Below are 18,343 nucleotides of genomic sequence, written 5' to 3' on the forward strand. Positions count from 1 at the left end.
TAATACAAGAAGACAAGAAAAAGAAATAAAAAGCATCAGAGTGTAAAGGAAGAAGTAAAACCATCTTCATCAATGTGATTATTATGCAGAAAATCCTAACAAATGGATAAAAAAGTCTACTAAAACTAATAGTAAAGTGTAGACACAGGTCACTGTTAAAAAAAATCAATAGAATTTTTACACACTAGCAATGAACATTTGAAAAATTAAATAAAAATACTCTTCATGGCATAAAAACACCAAATACTTACGGACAAATATGAAATACATATAAGACCTATTTACTGACAACCTCAGAACATTACTGAGAAATTAAAGAAACTAAATAAATGGGGGCACCTGGGTGGCTCAGTTGGTTAAGCATCTGACTTCTGCCCAGGTCATGATCTTATCTTGTGGTTCGTGGGTTCGAGCCCCACATCGGGCTCTGTACTGTCAGCACAGAGCCCGGAGCCTGCTTCAGATTCTCTTGTCTCCCTCTCTCCCTGTCTCTCCCTCACTCGCACTCTCTTTCTCAAAATTAAACATTAAAAAAAATTAAAAAAAAAAAACTAAATAAATGAAGAGGTATACCATACTCATGGATAGGAAAACTCAATATTGAATTACAGTGTCAATTTTCCCCAAATAAATAAATCTGTTGATTCAGTGGAATCATGGTCAAATATCTTAGGCTTTTTTGTTGTTGTTGTTGAAATTGACAAGCTAAAAATAATCAGGGAAAAACCCCAAACTTGGAGAACTTATGTTATTTCATTTTAAAACTTACTATAAGCCTATAGTTAACAAGTAACTATGCTATTTTTCTAAGTGTAGAAATATAGTTCAGTGGAACAGAATAAAGAGTCCAGAAATATACCCACATATCTATGGACAACTCATATTTGACAAGGATGCCAAAATAATTCAGTGGGGTAAAGAAAGGCTTTTTCAACAAGTGGTGTTGGAAAACTTGATATCCTTGTGGGGAAAAAAAATGAACTTTGATCCTGACTCATACCAGAACAAATATTAACTCAAGAAGAATTATGGACCTAAATGTAAGGGCTAAAACTCTAAAACTTCTAGGAAAAAAAATGTGAGAAGATCTTTGTGATTTGGAAGTAGGCAAAGCTTTGTAGACCACAAAAAAACCCGACAAACTATAAACAAAAGAAATGATACATTGAACCTCATTAACATTTAAAACTTGTGTTCTTTGAAAGACACCATTAAGAAAATGAATAGACAAGTCCCAGACAGAAAATATTTGCAATATATATATTTGAAAAAGACCTTGTACTTAAAATATACAAAGAACTCTTCTAGCTCAATAATGAGAAGACAAACAACTTAATTTTTTAAATATTTGAAAAGATATTTGACAAAGGAAGATTTATGAATGGCCAATAAGTACATAAGAAGCTCAACATCAATAGCCACCAGGAAAATGCAAATTGAAATCATGAGACACCCTACTCATTCACTAGAGTGGCTAAAATTAAGAAGACTGACAATGACAGTAGTGGTAAGCATGTGGAAGCAGCTGGAACTCTCACACATTCCTGGTGGGAGTAAACAATGGAAGAGTCCCCTTATAAACCATGTTGAAAGTTCTTTCACAAATTAAACGTATGTTGTCATATGGTCCCCAATTCCACTCTTAGGTACTTACGCACAAGAAATGAAACATTTCTGTATGCAAGAAGACACGTACAAGAATCTTAATGGAAGCTTATTCATAATAGCCTCAAATATCCATCAAAGATGAATAGACACACCAATTGTGCTGTAGCCACACAAAGGAATACTTCCAGCCGTAAAAAGAAATGACCTATGGATCCAAGCAACACGGATGATTCTGAGCAAAACCAACCAGACACAAAAGAGAACGTGATGTATGATTCCATTTATATAAACTTCTGTAATAGGCAGACAGCCTATTCACAATATAGTGACAGACAGCACAGCGGTTGTTGCCTAGGGCTGGGACTGGGTGTGGGGACCGACCACGAAGTGACATGAGGAAACTTTTTGGAGTGATGAAAATGTCCCACATTTGGATCTTCATGCTGGTTATTTGGGTGTGCACAGGTTTCAAAACTCTTGTAACAGTACCCTTAACGTAGGCGATTTCATTATATGTAAATTATACCTCAATGAACACATGAAGACACCCCTGTGTCTTCTGTATCCCATGTCACCTGGGCTCTTGCTCTGAGAGGGAGGGTAAGTGGTTAACTCTCAATCCCTCAGTGCGAAACTTAAAAGCCATTTTCAGTGCAGCATTTCCAGAACATTCTCCAGCACGCAGGAACTGCTGTTGTCAGGGTGAACGCACTGTCTGTCTGTCTGGGATGGTCCCGTTTTACTCTGGTTGTCTCTGCCTTGCGTTAACAGTGCTGTTGCACTCTTCCTACTGTTTCTGGTTTGGATGCTAAGTTATTTGGCTGCTGGTTTGCCCTGGCCTCTTACCTAAGGTGCTGAGAAATCAGGCCTTCAAGAGTGTGACGATGAGCCTGTGGGCTACTGACCACCTTCTCTTGGATGCCCTAATGCAGCTATCTGGAACTGGGATTCCTTGATCCCAGCCAGTGGTTGTCGAGGGCTGCCCACGTGCCAGGCGCCCTCATGCTGCGTGCTCTATGTGGCCTGATAGCCTCCACTTCTCAAGTTAGTCCCTGGAGGGAGGGACCCCCTTTGTAAATGACAATTTTGAAGTTTAGAGAGCCCAGATAACTCCCAGTCATCAGACTGTGTGTGTGTGTGTGTGTGTGTGTGTGTGTGTGTGTGTGTGATAGGGGGTGTCGAGCGGAGCCTCAGTGTTCACACTCTCCGCCACTCAAGATATGCCACAGCCTTGATTCAGAGATGGACTTTGATCTGCGGCAATCAGAAGAATTTTTTTAAGCAAGATAAAGCTGGGCAGCGTTAGACACAGTGATGTCATAATGACCTCTGGATATAGCTCCTCAGCATAAACTCCAGTCAATAAGGTTGCTTTCAGGTCGGGAGTTCAACGACTCTGTTTGCTGGCTGAGGGACCCAGGTGGGGAGAAGGATGGACTTGGGGCCGAGTGGAGACACGATTCATTCTCCTGCTAAAGTGAGAAATGGGTAATTTTTTTTAATTTAAATTTTTAAAATTTAGTTTTGAGAGAGAGAGAGAGACTGAGCACGAGTGGGGAAGGGGCAGAAAGAGAGGGAGACACAGAATCCGAAGCAGGTTCCAGGCTCTGAACTGTCAGCACAGAGCCCGACGCAGGGCTCGAACTCACGAACCGTGAGATCATGACCTGAGCCGAAGTCGGACGCTTAACCGACTGAGCCACCCAGGCGCCCTGAGAAATAGGGAATTTTTTTCTTTCCTTAATGTTTTTGCTTTATGTTGTTTATTTTGTCCCCCTGTATGTTCATTTGTCTTTTCCTGCTAAGGTTACCACCCTTTTTCCCTCCCTGTGTGAATCCCCATCCACGAAGAGTGTGCCCAGCACTGAAATGCCCACACTGTCCCAGGCAGGAGACCTTGGTCACCGGACCGCAGCTTCATGGCATCTTCCTTTGGGAAGATCTCCTTTGGGACGGAAATCCTGTGTCTCCTGAAGAGAGGAAAGGGGATTTGATGCCCTGTTGGCTCAGCTCTCATGCACAGGGCCAGTCAGCGTGGCGGCCGATGGGCACACACCGCAGTGACCCCAGCCTGGTGGCCCTGCCAGGGTCTCCTGCAGGGGTGTCAGGATGAGAGTGGAGTTGAGAGGGTCCCAGACACAGGGCATGTGGTTAAAAGCTACTCCCTTTCCATTCAGCTCTCTAATTTTCTGATTAAGTCCAGGACAAAGGCTCAGTTTGTGACGGCATATCTCTAACACTTCGATAATGTTCCTAAACACCATTTGGTTGGTTTCTCTTAGATTTTTTTAATGTTTATTTTGAGAGAGCGAGAGAGAGAGAGAGAGAGAGAGAGAGAGTAGGGGAGGGGCAGAGAGAGAGGGAGACACACAATCCCAAGCAGCCTCTGCACTGTCAGCGTGGAGCCTGATGTGGGGCTCGAACTCACCAACTGCGAGACCAGGACCTGAGCCGAAGTCAAGAGCCAGGCGCTTAATGGACTGAGCCACTCAGGCGCCCCTGATTTGTCTTGTTTTTAAACAAAGGGAGAAGGCACCACATCAGAGCCCTCCTCAGGGATGGGCATCTGGCAGTTTGAGTTTCCGTTTTATGGCCGACAGTGATCCATAAAGCCACTTTTCCAAACAGTAAAGATTTTAAAAATAATTATGAAAACTTGTGTAAAAATTTGAAAATATGGAAAAACAGACAAAGTAGAATTACTCATTATACCCTCCACTGTAATATTTTGATGTTTTTCTTTTTTTGAACGCAAAAGTCGAATTCATATTCTTTTTATCCTTCTGTTTTCTTTCCCACCACATAATAACGTACCACCTATGGCTATGTTGTCATAAGTGCTTTGTAAACATAGTATTAAAGACTTATTTATTTATTATAAAAAATATAAAAAGGCAAAAGAAGGAAATAGCAACATAAGAAGTAAAAATACAATTTCTTACGGAATGTCACTATTAGGATTTTAATGTATTTCTTTTTACTTTTTTCTCTTATAGGTGTGTATTTATAATAAATACCTGTAATTTAAAAATTGAATCACACAGGGGCACCTGGGTGGCTCAGTGGGTTGAGCGTCCGACTTCGGCTCGGGTCATGAGCTCACGCTTCATGAGTTCGAGCCCCGCGTCGGGCTCTGTGCTGACAGCTCGGAGCCTGGAGCCTGCTTCTGATTCCGTGTCTCCCTCTGTCTCTGCCCCTCCCCTGCTTGTGCTCTCTCTCTCACTGTCAAAAATAAATAAGCATATAAAAAAAAATTTAAAATTGCATCACACAATTTTACAATAACTTTTCTTTTTAAAGTTTATTTCTTTCTTTCGAGAGAGACAGAGTGTGAGCAGGGGAGAGGCAGAGAGAGAGGGAGAATCTCAAGCAGGCTCTGAGCTGATGGTGCCCGATACAGGCTCGGACTCAAGTAACTGTGAGTTCATGACTTGAGCTCAAATCAAGAGCCATTGGCTCAACTGACTGAGCCACCCAGGTGCCCCCAGTAACTATTTTCATAGTTGCCTAGTATTTAACCCTATTCTGGTTTTAATGTTTATATATCACACATTACTTAACCATTCTGTATTCTTGTGGCTTGAGGTTATTTGATGTTTTGTGTACATATGTTGCTATAAATACTATCTCACTAGACAATGTGGTAAATATTTTTTAAATTTTAAATTATTTGGTTGGGTTAGAGACCCCAGAAGCATTATTAATTCAAGGGGTGAGCGTTTTTAAGGCTCCTATATGTATCACTAAATTGTTTTCTAAAAGAGGGGTTTTATTTTCCACAAGCAAAGTATCAAAGTTTATCGCATCCTCCTCAGCATGTAGTACTTTCTGGTGTGAGATTTTAAAAGCTCATCCGACAAGCAAAAGGCTGTATTTTCAGTTTTTCCAATTTGCATTTTTTTTTAAATTCCTGCTGTGGCGGACCCTTTTCCCTCATGTGTGTGCAGTTCGTTTCTTGTCACGCCAACACTGTGGGTCCTCGGTGGGCTTGCCAGGTCAGGAGGGGTGGGTTTGTCTCAGTTATTTGGTAGAAAAGTGAAATCTTAGGAAGTTCACCATGAGCACACGAAGCTGCCATTGGTTTTACCACATTTCACGTCTCGGCTGTGGCCTCAGTCTGTTCACGCAGCGTCTCAAAAGCCAGAAAATTCTTTGGTACCCGAAGAAAGACGGGAGAAGCGAGAACAAGAAGTGACGAGCAAAAGAGACAGGCAAGCAAGCTGATGAAAATTTATGAAAACAAAACAACACCCCCCCCCCATAGAAAAAAATTAGTATCCCAGGATATGTCAGGATACATAAGGGTTCACCCCAAAGTCTAGCATATTCTAAGGAGACAGAGCTGGATTTGAAGGTGTACAGAGAGACCTGGATTAGGATCCTGAGACCACCACCGTCAGGCTGTGTATACCTGGACAGGTTGTTTGGCTTGAACCCAGGCTCTGCATCCGTTGTGGATCCTTTCTTCTCGGGCCTTTGGGTGATCACGTCAGTGTTCATTAAATGAAGAAAACCAAGGCTGGCATGAGTAGGCACTCAGTGAACAAGAGCTTTAACAAAAATTTCAGATCTAGGATTTTGCGGGGTTAGCAGTGGTGAACTGGAGGAATAAGTTTGGAACCGTGCTCTGAATTATCAAAAAAAAAAAAAAAGGAATCAGTTATACTTCTGGTAGTTTATACAAATCTTTATTGCATTTCAATATTTGAACAAACTGGTGAGACAGTATTAGGATTTTATATTCTGAGGAGCTTTCGATGTTCCCATCATTGATGAAAGTACACATGTCAGTATTTACTCAAAATCTGCTGGAATTTTTGGGAGACGATTTATCTCTACTGAGAACAATAGCATTTAGTTTTCTCAAGAATCAAGAATCATCTGTTTTTCTAAAATTCTGTCTTTTTAATCATTCAACAGATCAAAGTTATGGCGTTAAATTGCTTTTGTTACAGGTTGGGTTTCATTAAGTGGAAGGATCCTATTTCCTGCTTGTGAAGCGCTCCCCCCTCCCTCCCCTACACTTCCTGGGAACTCACTGGAGTCAGGATAACAAAGGGGCACTTGGAAATGCCACTCAAGGTCAGAGCCAGATGCATCAGGTGATCAAGCGATGAGCTAGGGAAGAGCCATCCCGACAGTGTTAAAGTCTGCTTGTATGGTAGATGTGTGTACCGACCGTGGCCACGAACCTACGAACTGTGAGATCATGACCCGAGTCGAAGTTGGACGCTTAACCGACTGAGTCACCCAGGCACCTGGGTTCAGTGGTCTTGAAGGATGGACTGGCATTTCCCAAGCAGATAGGGGGCATGGAACACACTTCATGCTTTTATTCTGCAGAGCCTAATGGATGAGAAATGCAGCTCTGGAAACAGACGGGGCTGAGTTGGAATCTGCGGGGCTCTGTGCTCTTGGGCAAATGACAACCGTCTGAGCCTGTTTCTTCACCTGTATATTGGGAGAAGAATACCCCCTACCTTGTAGGGTTGTTTCAAAGACTATATGGAAACCGCATGCAATGCATGACCCACAGTAATAATTATATTCGTTTTATATAATAAATATATGAGGGATGAAACAGTTGCGGCTCTGATTCAGCCACAAGCCAGGCGAGCTGTTTCAGTTTAGATCAAATTCCTCATCTGTAAAATGGGCACATTGGGCCACATGACTGCCATGCTTTCTTCCAGCTTGAACATCATATGAAATATTACTTTGCATTACTATTTATCTTCTCCGGTAGGATATTCTTCTTCTAAATGCTTTTTGAGCCTTTGCTATGCCTAGAACAGTGTCTTGCTCATAGTTGTAGCTCAGTAAGTAGGAGTTGAGTAATTACCACAAATTTGCTGTTTGCTTGAGTACCACGTGATCACAAATATGGTTCTTATCTAAGGGTTTCTTTTTTTTTTTTTTTAACATTTATTTATTTTTGAGACAGAGAGAGACACAGCATGAACGGGGGAGGGGCAGAGAGAGAGGGAGACACAGAATCGGAAGCAGGCTCCAGGCTCTGAGCCATCAGCCCAGAGCCCGACGCGGGGCTCGAACTCACCGACCGCGGGATCGTGACCTGAGCTGAAGTCGGACGCTCAACCGACTGAGCCACCCAGGCGCCCTGATCTAAGGGTTTCTTAAGACATGTGAGAGTTCAGCTCTTCCAACAGGATGGATATGTCCTTTACGTGACTGAAAAGGGTGTGAGGCTTTGAAGAGTCTGATACATAACTATATTTTCAGGGCAGATTTAGGCAGAATGCTTGTTTCTGGTACCCAGGGCTGCATATGGGTAGAAGGAAGAACAGAAATGGTACTTTCTTGGAGGTTCCAGTTGTTCCTGTTTGAGGGGCCACAATGAGTACTTTGGGTCGTAGCTGATACTCCTCTGTACTATGCAGGGTGGCAATTCTCGGCGCCCAGGCTTTGGTCCCAGTTCACTTGTCTGCATTTTTGGTTAAAGCGTGGTATTTCAGGCTATAAGAAACTATCCTAGGGGGCGCCTGGGTGCTCAGTAGGTTAAGCGTCCGACTTCGGCTCAGGTCATGATCTCGCAGTTCGTGGGTTCGAGCCCCGCTCGGGCTCTGTGCGGACAGCTCGGAGCCTGGAGCCGGCTTCGGATTCTGTGTCTCCCTCTCTCTCGGCCCCTCCCCCACTTGCACTCTGTCTCTGTCTCAAAAATAAATAAACACTAAGAAAAAAACTATCCTGTGGTTCATGGGCATGAGCAATCCCAATTCTGGGCCATGAATGTTCTTTTTGGCTTTTTTATAATCTTAATTCCAGTATAGTTGGCACACATTGTTATATTAGTTTCAGGTATACAGTGTAGCGATCCAACAATTCTATACATTCCTCGGTGCTCATGGTGGTAAGTGTGCTTTTAATCTCCTTTATCTATTTCACACACTGCCCCCCCCCCCCCCCCCGCCACCTTCCCTATGGTAACCATCGGTTCTCTGTAGTTAAGAGTCGGGTTTTTTGGTTTGTCTCTCTTTTTCCTTTGTCCATTTGTTTTGTTTCTTGAATGCCACAGATGACTGAAATCCTCACCCTTTGCAGACCCTCCCTCAAGAGACGTGGAGCCCCGGGCACCTCTGTGTGAATGTTCTGAGTCACCAACATGACTTCCACTTTGTCTGTAGGCGGATGGAAAATGCATTCCCCTAATGAGTGTTCCTGGACTTTATTAAAAGTGATACCACTTTCCTCTTTAATAGGAACAGCAAAATGGCCCTAAATTCGAATCTGTTCTCCTGGGGAAGATAGTATCAGGATTGAAAATGAAACAAACATTTTTTTTTTTTTTCTGACGACAGCGTTCATATTTTGATCTTGAAGACTTCTTAGGGTCCTGGTCCTCCGTCCTTCCTCCTCGCCATTCATTGCATTTACGGTGCACTGCCGTGATACAGTTTTTCTGTCTTAAACAAGGGCCGGGGCCCCGTCCCGGGTTGTCTGTGGGGCTCCAAGGCTTCCTCCAAGTCCCTAAATAGGCTGAGGCGAACAACGTTCTGCTGTTCACAGGATGCGGTTCTGCGTTAAATGGCTGCTGAATAATCCCAGCAGAAGGAAGAATAGGATGGCGTGGCTACCTGCTGGCGGTCACGGCGACGGCCTCTCGGCATCGGGTTCCCCTGGATTTAGGGTTAGGCTGGTGGTACCAAGTCTGTTGGTTTTAAGTAGAAGGAGGAGGGAGACACCCAGCAAAATCCCTAAAACCTTTCCGACATCTCTAATGTCCCATTTCTGCCAACCAGAATCTCACACCGGTGATTTGCTCAACAGCTGGGTGATGACATACTTTTTGGGTACAATATATACACTAGGCCATTAGTCTGCAAGCAGCAGTTGTCAGCTTTGTTCCCATTTAGAGTAATTTTCTCACTAATATGGCATATTCTTCAGGGATAAAATGCATTTTCCAGCCAGATATTCCCCCTAATAGTGAAGTTGGTTTAATGATCGGATTTCAGCCAAGGGAAGGGAAGCCTGCGATTGCCGCTGGTTGTATATTGAAGCTACCAAAAATGAAAAGGCTTATTTTAAAACACATTCACCTGAACAGGCAAAAGCCTCTCCTTTCCAGATTAATGAAGCTCATTCGAGGGGAAACTTAGGTATGAATTTAAGAGCTAAGTAAGGTACTTAGAGCCTTTCGGTGCAAAGCGCACCTAGGTATAGATTTTTGAACTGTAACGATGGCTGGTGGGGTTTTAATAGGGGCAGTGATAACCGGCGAGATACAAAAAAGGCAGCTGTCTGCAGGCTGACCCTCGCCGGGATGACAACATAGGATTTTTTTTCCCCTCTCCACGTACAGGCCTTGAATATTCAAATCAATTAAACAATTAATTCCCACCCTGCAAACTTGCACGTCAAGCTTCAGCCTGTGGCCAATTTCTTCGGTTGAATTATAACCCCCCTGAAAAGCAGCAGTTCCTAATGGAAAAGCTGACGGAGTCTTAAGTACATGCGGTGAGTGGAGCTGCTCTAATTAACTCTGCTTTGGATCCCCCTCCCCCATTAATATTTTAAAGATTTTTAATTAAAATAATTACACGAATTTATGAAAAATATTCAAGCACCTAGCGTATTTCTATGGTGCCCTGGTCTCAGCGATTCTCCTTCCTGGGGTCCCTTGGGTGTGGATTTCCACCCCGGTCATTATCGCCCTGAGCCCAGCTGCGGGGGAGTGAGATTTATTTCTGAGGCTGAGAACTTCTTCTTCCTTTTACCTTAGTTTACAGAACTGCTAAGGGGGTAGAGTGCAGTGGGGAGGCGGGGGCTGGAGGGTGGTGTCGGCGCACTTTCTCTGTAAAGGGCCAGGTGGGAGATACTTCAAGCTTTGCGAATCGTGTGGCCTCCGTCGCCACTCTGCTCTGCCGTTTTAGCCCAAAAGCAGACAGAGACCATACCTAAGTGAGGGAGCGTGGCTGGGTGCCAATAAAACTTTACTTATGGACATGGAAATTTGAATTTCGTATCATTTTTACATGTCACAAAATATCCTCCTTTGAATTCTTCCCCAACTATTTATTTACATATGTCAAAACTATTCGTACCCAATCAGCCATTACAAAATAGCCAGCCGGCGGGATCTGGCCCTCGGGTCATAGTTTGCCTCTCCATAGTGGTGCTTCATCTGGGGTCAGACCGCTTGGCTGTTCCCGGCTCTGGAAAGGTCTTAGCTGTCTGTGCGACTGTGGGCCAGTGGGTAGCCTCAGCTTCTTTGTCTAGAACTTGAAGATGGCAGTGACAGAGTCTCCCCTCGGAGTCTGGTTGTGATTTATTTATCGCATTTATTACGACAAACAAAAACCTAAAACACCCAGGCTTGGGCCAGAGCATCCAGGGGCCGTGTCTGATCCCCTTGGGGTGAGCACTTCTCTTATTGGCAACAGGAGGGTGGCCCCGTGGGCTTTGCCTCTCGGTGTGTTCGGATTCAGCAACTGTTGAGCAAACGTCCCCTAACACAGGACATTGAGTGGGGAGCTGACGTCTCTGGGGCACTCCTTGGAAGAAAGGACTGGGCCCTTTTGTTTGTGTGATGGCTATTCTGATGGCTGTTACCATCCCCGTCGGCCCTGTGTTATACACCATGAAATAAACTGGGAGGGGCTAACACTGACCCCAGACCACTCGGGACTTTGAATCCAGGTCTTCCTGTCTCCAGAGGCCAAAGCTGAATCATTCTCCTTATGGCTGTTGCCATGTCTATATATCATCTGTACGACTGCCTACGTAATATTTTTAAAATAGTCTCGGTGTTTGTGCTTAGGTTCCTTTTTAAGAAATTTTCTTTAGAGCCAAATTTATTCTGTAGTACGGATGTGCTGTTTGTATTTTAGCCAATAAACATTTTTTACAGAGTAAAAATGAGTTTCTAATGTGGACCGCTGAAAATCATCTTAAGGATGGTTGGTTATCTTAAGGGTGTCTGCTCTGTTTTTAAATGTCTATTTTTGAGGGAGAGAGAGAGAGAGAGAGAGGCAGTGAGAGAGAGGGCCAGAGAGAGAGGGAGGGAGAGAATGCCAAGCAGGCTCCGAGGTGTCAGTGCAGAGCCTGACGTGGGGCTTGAACTCGGGAACCTCAAGTTCATGACCTGAGCCAAAGTCGGACGCTTCACCAACTGAGCCACCAGGCGCCCCAAGGGTGTCTGCTCTTCAAAAAACATTGCATTACGCTCTGTGCTCCTAGCCAGATGTGGCCAGAGCCTTGGCATCTGGCCAGTCCTTTGGATGGCTCAGCCCTTCCTCTGGCCTGGGCTAACATCTCCAACTCCTGTCCGTCTCCGTGCTGGGGCTAGCACTCGACAGAGGACTTCCTCCTGTCACTTCCCCAGCTGGCCACGAAGCCATATTCTGCAGCTGCCAGTCAGACTAGCTCCCCAGTCACCAGACTGGACTCTAGGGCTGGTCTTGCCATCTTTCCTGCCACCACTGCCCCCAACCCCATACGGGGATGTTCTGGACTTCTAAGTGCCTAGGAAAATGTCCACTTTGGGTCCCACCAGCTCAACAGCTCAGTGCCATGGAAATAATTCCAGCCTCACTGACACCTGTGTTCTGACCCAAATGGGCCTCTTGCCAGCTATGTGATCTCACTTGGAAAGCCTGACTCCCGCTAAGCCTCAATCTTCTTACCTATAAGATGGGGGTATTAGTAAAATGTTTTTCGGGGATATTATGAGGATGTACAAGAGAAAGGTCTTGAACGTGCTCAGTAAGAAGTACTGTGGATCCAGAAAGAGCAGAGGCTCTGGGGGCTGACCTGCGATCCCGCCCCACTCCCACCCCTCCCACTGCCTCCTGGTGTGTAAGCTGGTGAGCTAGAACACTGATAATGGTCTGCCCGTGGAGTCACAGACCCCCCGGCATTTCTTTGTCTACATATGGCCCTCCTTTGGACACATCCATCACTAAGAGTCTTCCCCAGGAACCCGGGAGCGTCCAAGCAACCAAGTTGAGCCGCTGTGGCTGTCCGCCCGCCCCCACCTGCCTGAGAAAGCAGGCGGCGGCCCTCTGCCGCCCCACCTGGGCCAGGCCCCAGCCTAGCTACCATTGACTTGTACTTGAGTCTATCTCGTGTTGATTTTATGAGAACTTTCCCTGAAAATCCCCATGTTCGAAAGACGACACCGGGGACCCATGGAGCAGGCTCATCATTTGAATAATCAGCCATTTAGTGACATGCCTAGCCTAGTTTAATGACTGAATCAGTCAAAGTATGACCCCGAGTGCCGGTTAACTTTTAAAATAGCTGTGCCCACTGCATGACACAGCCAACAGGAAGCCATTAAGGCGCTGGCAATTACTATTTCCATCCATCGGCAAAGTCCCTATTTTATTTTAATCTGCGTAAGTGCATTTTCTGCACGAGGTTAAAATATAAATCCCTTCTCCTGAACAAGACTGGTTTTCTGGCTGACTTGAGAGCACAATTTACAACTGATTTAATTTGTTCTTCACAAACATTCCTAATGACATTACCCCGGTGCATATACAGACTGCCTCCTCTTATTCCATTAACTCCCAAATCGGGTTTAAAGACCATATTGATGCTAGATGTTATTATGGGTGATTATCAAAACAACAGACAACTCGGCAAAGTGTTTACTAACTGGTTTATATATAATTTCTGTAATAACGACAACAGATGGTAATGCTACAAACACTAAATCACGCTTTTCGCTGCTGAAACAAATTGGCAGCCTGCAGCACAGAAATGGTGTATGTAGCTATATACAGATGCTTCACTCATCAGCTATGGTGTTCATCTTATTAGGAAATGGGTCTGTTACCGCTATTACAGGTAATCTTTCCATTTACAATTACAAAATGTATATTTTCAATGAAAATGGTTTTCTGCAGCTAAGCTGCCTGAAGGATATTTCCCCTCTAATTACCAGCCCTGTGAATGTGCGCCTCGGCCGAGCCACGCACGGGGGTGTTTGTCCCAGTTAATGGTGGCGGCTGCATTTCGCTTACGCCAAGATGAGTCTCCTCTCAAAGACCCTCCACCTCTGGCTGGAAAGGCCACCAGGCAGCCCTCCGAGGTGGGTCCATCAGTGCTTTAGGGGCAGGGTGTGAACAAGGCGACAAGCAGCCCAACACGGAGGGGACCCTTCCTCGCCGTGGGTTCGTGTGGCCTGTGATTCTCCCATCCCCTGAGTGAGTCGTGATGTGGGAGAGACCGTGGCATTGATCAGCTCTGCCTCCGTGTTTTAAAGATGGGAAGCTGACGTCCAGATGGCCCAGGGAGGAAGGGGCTAGCCCAGGTCGTGGAGTGGCAGGGCTGTGACACTCGTGCCACCCCTGATTGGGAGCGCGATGTTTCTTTTGTCGCCCGTGGGAGCCCTCTGCCAGGCACTGTTGGTGCAACCCGGGGCACCCCATGCTAAGAAAGACAGGGGTCTGAGTCTCAGCGGCCCCATCGCGAGCCCTGCCCACGCATCCCCCTCACTGAATTCCGCAGACGGCCGGGGAAACTGAGTACTGCTGTCTCCGCCTTACCGCTGAGGAACCCCTGGGACACCAGGGTGAAGTCACTTGCCTGCCATCCTGTGAAGCTGTAGGATTGAGATTTGAATCCAGGCTGTGGACTGGATCCAAAGGCTGGGCTTAATCGCCGAGCTCTGCTGCCTTTCTAGAGCCGGGCATCCGTGCCTACGGTCTCTTAGGAAAAACAAAGGAAACAACATAGAGGGGAGCACAGGGGCAAAGGGCAGGCGACGCCGCGGGCATTTCCGACAGTGTGGGGCCCCCGCCTTAAGGCCCTTTGACCTTTCACATTTCCCATCAAGGTGTCAGCCGGTTCCTACACCAACCGGCTGAAAGCCAGAGCCACACGGCTGGGGGGAGAGGCTGTGGTGTGGACACCGAGGAGCTAGATTGAGAGTCGGGTCTGGGCCCACTCGCCCGCCTGCGTTCAGCTCAGCCACTTACTGACCATGGCACCTGGGGGACTCGCTCACCTTCACCTTCAACAGCCTCCTCTGTGGAGGGAGGCTGACCCTGGTGCCAGCCTCCTAACACAGCGCAGGGTGGGGGTGGGGACTTGGAAGTTGACCCCTAGGGAGTCAGTACAATGCCTGCCGTAGAGCAGGGGCGTGAAGCGCGTTGGCTCCATTCACTCTGCAAACCACCGTTTTGGCCGGGATGACTGTCCACGTGCCCACTCTTGGCTCTGGATGGCCCCTCGGGGAGAGGGGACATTTGCCTCTGCCAGCCTGGTCCCCATTTCTGAGTGCCTCCGCACCCCCCTGCCCACGGGCATTCTCTACTGGTCAGTCGTGGCTTGCGGTGGCTTTGTTCCTGTCCTCTTTAGGGCCTCCCTTGGTCTGAGGCCTGGTCACTGAGGGGACAGGGGTCCATGTGCCTCAGGTCACAGAGCGCATGGAGGGGGACAGGTATATTCCACAGATGAGGAAATGGAGGCCAGAGCAGAGGCAGCTTGCACCAGCTGGAGTTTAAGTGCTTTCTGGCTCAGCTCACGCCCAGTGCTCTGGAAGACACTGCCGTGCCTCTGAGGACTGACCCCGGACAGGACCCTGCCACGCTCTGGTGAGAAGCCAGTCACGCGCTTCCCAATGGCCACTTTGTGAAGGGACAAAGAATTGTTTCCTCCCTGTAATTTTCTGCATGGAGGTCTCCCTACTGTCCCCCCGCCACTTCCCCCTGACCTCGGAGGCGGCCCCGCGCCCCGGCCACACGGCACTGTCTTTTCACTGGTACAATGAGCTGCTGTTCTGGGGTTTGTTACCAAAGAGCAGTGCCCGCCCTTACTGGTGTGGGAGGAAGCACCTGGTCTGGGTACGTTTTCGGAAGGACCCCTCCTGGGCCCGGGGCCTCACCAGCAAGGCTGTGCGGCCTCTGCGGGCCAGGCGTTCGCCACAAGAGCGTGAGCTCGTAGATCTGCAGGCCTCACTTCAACCCCAGAACTGGTCTTTTGCCTTGGGAGGGCCATGTAGCTGGTGGAGAAGCCCCTCGGAAATGAATTTGAGTTTAAAGCCCGGCTTGTGGCTTATTTGGCCAATAACAAATAAGCTTTACCTCTTTGTGCCTCAGTCTTATCTTTAAAGTGGGGACAACAGAACCTCCATGGGACCACTCAGCACGAAATGGGCTGTCACAAAATGGAAGCTCTTATTAGCCACCTCTGTGATCTCTGTGTGATTTGTGAGATTATTAGGCATTTGACACGTCTTTCCAGAATCCAAGCCAGTGGGAAGGCCAGCTCTGCTTCTACAGTCTCTGTGCCTTCTCCAGTGGCTGTGATCTTGGAAGCCTTTCCTTGGCCACATCCTAACCAAACTCGGAATCACAGACTGATTTTAACCCATTAACCATTGCAAAGGAGGAGCCTCTTTGTCTTAAACACAACACGCTGGTTGGGACATGGGAAAATGTGATCTGTGTTCCATGATACGGAAGAAAATATTTTCTTTCAATGGGAAACTTCATCCAATGAAATATTATGAGAGAGTAGACAGGAGACCAGAATTTGCAAAACAAAAACAAAAACAGGCCTGATAAAAAGTCCTCTCTCTACCCTATTGTAGCCTGAGAATCTTGGACCTCAGTTTCTGTATCTGCAAAATGGGGGCATGGGCAGGTTTGAACTCTTTGGTGCCTAAGGATCTCACAGCTCTGACGTTAACTGTGTCTGCAACTGTTGGGAAGTCCAGTAAGCAAATAGAATTCCAGAAGCTGCCTTTGGGACCCACCATCTAAGCAAGAACGAGGCTCTCTGCAAGTTTTCTGGGCTGCGGAAGCCGGCTCAGGACCGCCTTAAATGTACAGCCCCAGAGGACTGCGATTCTCCCGGCCGCATCACCACGCTGGCATAATTAACAGGCATGTTGCAAAGTGTATCTAGCATATCTAGCAGGTTTTAAGAAATGCCTCCCAAAGATTATAAAAGACTTTAATTAGAATTTCACAAAGGTAGAGGCCGAGGATTTGCTAATTGCCATTGCCGATTTTTGTTTCAGGGTTCGGTGCAGCTTCAGAGATAGGAAAGAGCCAGCAGTGTTTTAAGGCCACGGTCCAATGTGACAACAGTGACAGATATGCTAATTTCTTCATGCACTCCACTTCACTTCTTTTATTCTTTCCAATTAAAGCAAATGCTACTGAAACTGTAATTAAGCCAGGGCTGGGCCCTGATTGCCTGCTGTTTTAATGAAACCCTATTGATTTTTCTTTCCTTTCTCATGGCCACACATGGTGCTCGACGGTCAAACGCAGGCCCTGCGACAATGTCCCCGGCAAAACTTAATTCTGGCCTGGGAAAATGGAGGCCCGGTGGCGAAGCTATCAAAAATGACGTCAGTGGGGAAAGGCTGTACCTTGTGAGGCCACGCGGCGTCGAGAACCACCCATGACAGTGGGACCATCCAGAAGAAACGCATTGCCTTGGGCGAAGAATTCAAATGCCCTTTTTCATTCTAGGGCTGTTTCCATAAGATGCAGCACAGTAGTTAAACTCTAGTGGTTTAACTAAGCTGGATGTTAAAATCTGGGCCATTTGGAGCCCTGGAAATGTATGTTATTGACGGATGTTCACAAACCGGAGAGCAGTTTTGGGGATGAAGTATTGGAAAAACATTTTACTTCTCTTTGGCATTAATTTGAGAATGAGTTTGTTTGGTTTTTTTTTTTTAATGAAGCATCTCTCTGAAATTATTCCTGCTCACACCCCCCTACCCTGCAGTGAATACGTAGATGTCATGCAAAGAAAATGAGGGGGAAGAGTATTGGAGTATTGTTGAGCATTTCAGGGGCTCCACAGATATTTAATGGTGGCAGGTTCAGATTCTGATGGGGAGAAGTAGGGTTTCAGGTATTGTCTGTGGTTTTCTGTATCTAACGACAGGGTTCCCCGTGCGGGACTTGGAAGGAAGAATGAAGTCCCACCTTGTTTGAGCACAGTCGATGCCCGGGCTCCCTGCCACCCCTCAGCCGGTTCTTACCTGAGTCCCCCATTGGTGCCACTTTGGGTTGGGGAGTAGGAGGAACAGGGAGGCGGGACACCCATCCTGAAAAAGCACATCTTCTTTTCCTTGGTCTGTCTTCTCATGCTCCCTCTCCGCCTCTCCCCACCGAATTCTCCTGGGTCTGTGAGCTTCTTCCCATACGGGGGCGACGGGATGACGTTCCCAAAGTCTGAGTGGACGCATTCTTGCTGTTGTGATAGAAACCTGCCAGAGCCCGAGACTTACACCCTCCCCACCCTGGCCAGAGCACTGGGGGCATCCTCCTGATCAGGGCCGCGATGCTCGGATTCATCCGCTGCCTACTGTGTTATAGGTGTTCCATGTGGCTTATGTCCCTACCGTCCTATTGGACTCCATTGAATAGAAGAAGAAACAGGCCAGAGGGAATCAGGGCGATCACTAAAGTTATGTGGCCGAGGTGGGGAATGTGGGTAAAAAGCAGATTGCTTTCCAGCGAGGATGAACACGGATGAAGGATGTCCGTGTAACGTTGGTTCAAGCCTTGCCTTCATCATGAACCCTGGGGCAGTGGTGACCTGGCCCAGCCCATTGCCCCTTGCAAGGTAGCCGGTCTCTCTTCCCCGCGAGTAAGATGTGAACTCTCTGAGGGTAAGGTGGAGGGCAGGGCTTGTCCCCTTCAGCATGACTGACATTTTGGGCTGGATCATTCTTTGTCCTGCTGGCGGTGGCGGCAGGGGACAGGTGCTGCGCTGTGTACTGTAGGCTGTTTAGCAG

General features: G+C 46.9%; 1 long non-coding RNA gene across 2 annotated transcripts; it reads left to right on the top strand.

The window, feature by feature from the left end:
* Positions 1-2,956: 2,956 nt before the first annotated feature.
* Positions 2,957-17,217, top strand: LOC122231945. Of its 2 annotated transcripts, none has more exons than XR_006209252.1 (3): positions 2,957-3,096; positions 9,932-10,086; positions 16,860-17,217. It is a non-coding gene; the product is annotated as an uncharacterized LOC122231945 (long non-coding RNA). The 2 variants fall into 2 exon arrangements; XR_006209253.1 differs by having other exon boundaries at positions 2,957-3,085.
* The last annotated feature ends 1,126 nt before the right edge of the window (positions 17,218-18,343 follow it).

Source organism: Panthera tigris, chromosome D2, assembly GCF_018350195.1.
Source record: "Panthera tigris isolate Pti1 chromosome D2, P.tigris_Pti1_mat1.1, whole genome shotgun sequence".
Lineage (NCBI taxonomy): Eukaryota > Metazoa > Chordata > Mammalia > Carnivora > Felidae > Panthera > Panthera tigris.